The sequence below is a fragment of the Phytophthora cinnamomi genome (genome assembly GCF_018691715.1).
Source record: "Phytophthora cinnamomi strain GKB4 chromosome Unknown Contig33, whole genome shotgun sequence".
NCBI lineage: Eukaryota > Oomycota > Peronosporomycetes > Peronosporales > Peronosporaceae > Phytophthora > Phytophthora cinnamomi.
The window spans coordinates 527654-534454 of record NW_027150966.1 but is presented as its reverse complement, the minus strand read 5'-3'; positions in this window follow the sequence as shown (position 1 = coordinate 534454).

Sequence of the window (6801 nt, the reverse complement as noted above, 5' to 3'; positions counted from 1 at the left end):
TGACGACGCCGTCACTGAGGAAGCAGCATCACGTTGCTCCTTCATGATGAACCCCAGAGCAACACCATGTTGCTCCGTCGGCGATAGCGTACGCAGCATCGTAGCTATCGCCGCTTCTCCAATGACTGTTGACAGTCGTTGAGGGCTTCCCACCTGGGTCAGACATGTGGGGGCAGTCAGCGCGCGCAACATGCGTTGCAGGCGTGTTGGAGCTCTCCATGGGCACCTCCGTGCTCGTGTGGTTCTCGGCCCCGCGTTCGTACACCGCGTACGAACGTCAAGCAGTCGGTCGTTGGACGGACTACAAAATGCTACCAGGTGTAGTGGGTCTAACTTGACTTACTATTTTAGCTTCACACGTTGTGCAACGTGTATGAGGAAGCGTAAGTACTTAGTAATTACTTAGGTTAATTATATTTGAATACACAAATATAAGTTAAGTAAGTTAGGGTTCCAAGTGACTTAGATAAGGTAAAATGAGAACTGTATTGTTTGTAAATTGATCTTCCTCCTAAATCTGCTAAAAACTGTTTATCGTCTATGAAAGGGGTTGACAGTGGCTGGCTGTCAGAGCCCCGCTAATATGCATGTCTCTGACTGGTAGAAAGATGCTGCTTTCTACCAATAGGATCTTTGGGTATGTGTGGACCACTCCTTGTGGTGGTCCACTTCAATGTATCCATTGGTGTGTCTTACACCAAGGTGAGGAAGCATCTAAAACTTTTAACAGATAACCTATCTGTTAAATTCACAAGCCACTTGTACGTGTAACCCCGTTACACCATCCCCCCTTTAAGGTTAGACGCGCGGGGTCTCCGCACGTCAATATTTTGAATTGACCATTCGTCAATTCTCCGCGTTTGGAGAAGAAACCCGCGCTCATTCAACGATGAGCGCGCCTCAAGAGAAGAAGATTCCGAAGTCGGTGGAGAGTCATCTCTCCATCAATGGCTACTTCGAACGCCAAAAGGCGAAGTATGGTGACGTCGTCGACCTCGACGACGACGATGAAGACACGGAGGACGAGAAGGACTCGTCCTCAAAGCGCAAAGACTCAGTGTCGAGCGAATCTCTCGACCCTCACGCCAAGAATGTTCGTCCACGTGAAGGGGACGAATCGGACGCTTCGAGCTCGAAGCGTTCGCGAACTGAAAGCGATACCCCGCTCGCTTCCGCTGGGGCTCTTAACGCGCTGCACCTGCAGCGCGTGATTCCAAAGCTCGAAGCTCTCCGCGCGCTGCACCTGCAGCGCGCGATCCATGGATGCCGTCCGCGTCCGGGATCGCGGACCGGTATGGGAACTCGGTACCTCCGAATGAGGTGCCGCTGTGTATGCAGCGCCATCAAAGATGACGCTGTGGTTGCCGAGCTGCACTTTGATGCGGAAACGCATCAAAGGCGCGATTACTACATCGGACTCTTTCATGAGCTCCGATGGTTTCAAAGCAAGAAGACCTCTTTCGCAGCAAAGTGCCCGAATGGCAGGCACTTTGTCAAAGCTGGAACGCCTTTGTTGAGAACTTCAACAAGAGGCCGAGTGCTTACCGTGATCGGATTAAGCAGCGCGTGATCGCTTCGAGACGTACTCGAAGCGTGGAAAGTTGGAGCAACTCCACGTTGCTGCGGAGGAGGCGAATGTGCCGTGCGCTGTGCCCGAGGGCTTTCAGTGCACGAAGTGCTTCAGGCGCGGTCCGCTTGAGCGACTGCGACCTGAACGGGTACACGTCGTTCCGTGTGCCCGAGAGTCTCGAAGAGCTCCGTGCTAAGTTCTTAGCACGTGAGGGTTTGGGCGCTAGCGATGATCGCAGCGCTCGTGTTACTTCCGCTGCGCCAGCGCGTACTGCTCCTCGTACGCCCTCACAATTTCCGGAACGTCCTCCAGCAAGACGTTCCGCGGCTCCCATGTATCTTGATGGGGAGGAAATCCTCCATGAATACGAAAACGAGCCCCTTGAGGGTTCGTTTTCGGGATACTATGGTCAACAATCCGCTCAACAATCCAGCGGGTTGAGCCGCGGGCGTCACGGATCGGCGGTGGCGGGGTGGGAACACGTCCCGGGTATGATCAGCCCCGGGCTGATCAGTATGCGCCTCTCCACGACCGGGTGACCGCCGTGGAGCGTTTGCAGGGCGCTGATTTCGCCGCCTTGAAGCAAGAGCTGGACGAACCTGAATGCCACGTCGCGGCGGTCTCGCAGACCGCCTCGAATATCCAGGTCGAGCTGGGGACCCAGATGAAGGTTGCTCCAGCGCGTCCGCGCGCTGGAGGAGAGGCTGCTCGTCGCCGAGGCTAAGGCTTCGCTTCTGCCTCGGCTCCTGCCGAGGTTTCGGGTCAGCCGAGCTAGATGGCTCGTGCTGCAGGAATGGCTTCAGCCGTCCGACGTAAAAGGTCGGATGGAGGTGCATGCTAGACGGTATGTCTAGCGTGTATGCGTTGCCGTGCCGTGCCAATACAGTGAACGGCCCGATGAAGCGCGGAGCAAGCTTGCTTGCTCCGAAATTCGAAACTGCATGTCTAGGCAGGTTTTGTGTAGCTAACAAAACTACTGAACCAACTTTAAATTCATTTATGTTGCCTCTGCCCGCATTGTCTGCGTTCAGCTTCTGCTGATCAGCAGAAGCTGCTATTGTGTCTTGGACAAACCGAATTACGGCTTGTCTTTTGGTGATGAAACTGATTGCATCCGAGCTGAAGTCATTCAGCTCGCTCTCCGCTAGAGGCCCGGCCCCTGCGTGAGCCTTTTTGCGGTGTCTGCGCCCTGCGCAGACCCGTGGTCGTTGGCCTTGTTAGGGGAGTTCGCGCCCTGCGCAGACTCATGTGGTTTGTCCATTGTTGCAGCTGACACTGTGCAAGTGTCAGCGGTTTTCTGTGGCTGCTGTATTGCAGTCGTAGATCCTCCCCACTTAAAGTGGGAGCCATCACCCGAGTAAACTCGGTAGACGTGGATGCCGCATGGCATTCACGTAGAATGGTGTATGCCCGGTCGAGGCATGCACTGAGTTATTGATGGCAAACTCTGCCATCGATAAGCACTCGCTCCAGTATTGGAACGAGTGAGCGTAGCTCTTCAACATATCGACGAGCACGCGATTCACGCGCTCTGTTTGGCCGTCCGTCTGCGGATGATCCGCAGTCGACATTGAATGCTGGCTCCCACGAAGTGTAAACACTTCTTGCAACAGGTGCGCTGTGAAGCGCGGGTCTCTGTCCGACACGATGTCGGTCGGCATGCCATGGCGTTTGAACACCATGTCGACGAACAGACGGGCCGTCTGCTTCGCGGTCACCTCTGCCGGCACCGCAGCAAGATGTACCATCTTGCTGAAGTGGTCGACGAAGACCACAACACCGGTGTTCCCTCCACTATCCGGGGGAAGACCAAAGATGAAGTCCAAAGACATGGACTTCCAACACTCTGACGGAGTCGGTAGTGATTGTAACGGAGCCTGCACGAATGGCGCAGGATTTACGCGTTGGCATACCTCGCAAGCACGGATGTACTTGCGCACCCACTTACACTGGTGGTGCCAGTAGAAGTCGCGCGTGAGAAGGACGTATGTCTTCTCACGTCCGAGATGTCCCGCAGTCGGGGCATCATGATATTCGTACATGATCCTGAGTCGCAGGTCATGGTCATTCGGCACGACAACGCGATCCGCGTTGTCGTCGACTGCATTATAAAGAAGCAGTCCTTCGTGCACCCGATATCGGTGTGCACGCGCACGAAGGTGCTTGGGCAGCTTCTGACGGGACCTGTCAGAAGGCGCTGTGCCATAGGCCAGCAAGAGCTTCGCGTCCGCGTCGTGCGCGTACGCGGCCTTCACATCATCCAACAGAGATGATGTGGGTTTGCTCGATCGCATGGCGTCAATGGCATTGACGTCAGCGGCTTCCGCGTAGTCCGGCCGACGTGATAACGCGTCGGCCACTACATTCAATCTTCCGGGTTTGTATTCGACCCGGAAGTTATACTCCGCAAAGAATGAGAGCCATCTCGCCATTCTTTGTGATATGTGGCGACTTCACTGCGCACCGCAGTGAAGCATGGTCGGTGTAGACCACAAATGGTCTACTTCCAAGCAAATACACTCGGAACTTTGCGAGTGCGTACTTCATGGCAAGGAGTTCCTTGTCGTGCACCGGATAGTTGCGCTCAGCTGGCTTCAGCTGACGCGATTGGTAGACGACACGATCACGGCCCTCGTGATCGTGCTGTATCAACGCCCATCCGATCGCGAAATCGGATGCGTCACACACTACGTGAAATGGGCGATCTTGATCAGCCACTGCCAAGATCGGCGCCTCAGTCAAGCCCCGCTTGACTGCATCGAATGCCGTTTGGCAATCGGGTGTCTAATTCCACACAACTTCTTTCTTAAGAAGCTGTGACAGCGGGCGGATCTTGCCCGCATAATCCTCCACGTACTTGCACAAGTACAGCTGCCAAGGAACTGCCTCAGTTCCTTGACGCTTTATGGCGTTGGCCATTCATTGATCATTCTGACCTTTTCCGGGTCAGGGCGAACACCATGCTTCCCTACGAGACACCCGAGGACGGGTATCTCGCTCGCCCTGAAGATACACTTCTTCAGGTTCGCGTAGAGCTTATACTTTCGCATAAGCTCAAGTAGCTTCCGGAGATGCACCCTGTGCATCTCTACGTCGAAGTCTTCCCGTCCACAGCCCGGCTGTGGATGAACACATCATCGAAGTAGCTCGGTGCGAAGTCGCGCACCGAGCGCAACAAGTGCGTAACGCACCTGTTGAAAGTCGCAGGGGCGTTCTTAAGCCCCTGCGGCATTACTAGCCATTCCCAGAGCATGCCGCTTGGCGTGCCACTGCCGTGAGAGGGATATCCTCTCACGCATTAGGATTTGGTAGAATCCATCTCGCAAGTCGAGAGCACTGTAAACGGTGCTCCCGGCCATCGAATCGATGATAACATCTTTTCGCGGTATCGGCGTCTACGCCGGTACCGTCGCATCGTTCAGCTTGTTGTAGGCATGAACGATGCGCCATCCGCCCTGTGGCTTCTTGACACAGAACGTCGGAGCACTGTGCGGGGACTTTGATTCCCGCACTTGTCCTGTTTTGCAACGACTTTCAAAGAAGTCGTCGATTGCTTTATTGCTCTCGCGGCAGTGGCCACTGCCGCGTGACACAGTACTTTCGTGCCCGGCACGAGATCAATCTCGTGCTGAATGCCCTTATCCTGCGGAAGCTCCGTAGGAATCTCTTCCGGGAGTACGTCTTTGTACTCCCTCAACAATTCGTAATAGGGACTCGACCTTAACGAGTCCCAACCTTGTTCCTCGAAGCGCTCTCGCTTGTCTTCGCACTGAGAGTGTCTTCACTCTCAGTGGTACTTCCCATGAACAGCTGCCTCAGCTCTTCGCTCTCGCTCTCCGTTCTTTCGCTGTTCGAAGAACGCAGACTTGCTCGATGCGTCCATCGTGCAAGTCGCGTGAAGCGCTTCCAGCTCATGGCTGGAAGCGAAGTCAACTCCGACGCCGTCGTCGGAGGACTAGCGAGTTCCATACCACGATACTGGAATCCAGTATCGGTGCGCGTCAAGACGCTTAGCGTCTCGACATCCGGCGTCACCGCCTCATTCTGCCCAGCAGACTGCTCTTGATGCGTCTCGGTCCCGGACCGAGACTTGCGCAGCGTTCTCTCGCTTGCGCTGTTTTTCGTTGTGCGGAGCCGGGCTCCGCACAGTTGTTCTTTGGTCCAGGCCCGGCCGTGGACTGTTGTTCGCCGGCGGACCCTGTCCGCGGGCGCGCGGTATCAAGCCCGGCTTGACCGCATGGCGCTTCGTCGTACAGCCCGACTGCACGACAGCATGCAAATTGCGTCAGTGCGGTACGTTTGCAACCGTCCGCTCTGTTTGCAGCGTCAACTCCCGGAGTTGACACGCCTTCGTCACCTCGACGCCATTCATTGGCGGAGCCCCTCATGACCGAGGGTACGTCGGCTCCCGGAGCCGACGCGTCGTTGTCGACCTGACCTCTTCGGGTCAGGAACTGTCCCTTGCACGCTTGAACGTGGGTGTTGGTTCCCGGAACCAACACATCTTTTTCTTCCGACGTCGGCAGCATTGCCGACGTGGGTCTCACTTGTGCGCGCCCTCGCGCACTCCTTGGGCACTCCGGGACAGCAGCGTTAAGCGCTGTCTCGACTGGTGAGCCGCGCGCACCTGTTGGTGCGTGCGCTGCGGTAACAGGGCCATCGCTCTCTGTTCCGCTGTGTCCGAAGCGCACGAGCGTGCGCTTCTTCCAGTCAATTACCGGATCATGCCGTGCAAGCCACGGCATGCCCATTACCACGTCGAACTTATCGTCCAGGTCCAGGACGATAAAGCGTTCGACAAACACTCGTTGTTTGTACGAGAAGCGCACGTTCACGACGCGCTTCTCGGTCTTCACGATGGCACCTGTTGCCAGTCGTACTTCCAGAAGACTTCGAGGTGTATCTACCTCCTCGAAGTCAAGTCTCGGTAGAGCTTCGTAGTCGAACAAAGTTGTTCGACGCGCCTGAATCTACCAAAGCTCGAAGAGAGTCACTCGCTCGCTTCGAGTAAACCTTCAAGATGACTAGGTTCGGCCTGTCATCTTGTTTCTTGCAGTGAGAGCTAGTCTCACTGGGGCTGCAGTCTCAGTGTCGCGTGCCCGATGTCGGCACGCGCGACTGCATTACCAGTAGGGCGCCCCGCGCCTACTGGATGTTCGCGTTTTTAGTTGGTCCGCGGCGATGCCTAGCATCGCCGCGACGGCCACTCTCCAGGGGGCACGGGAGCCGTG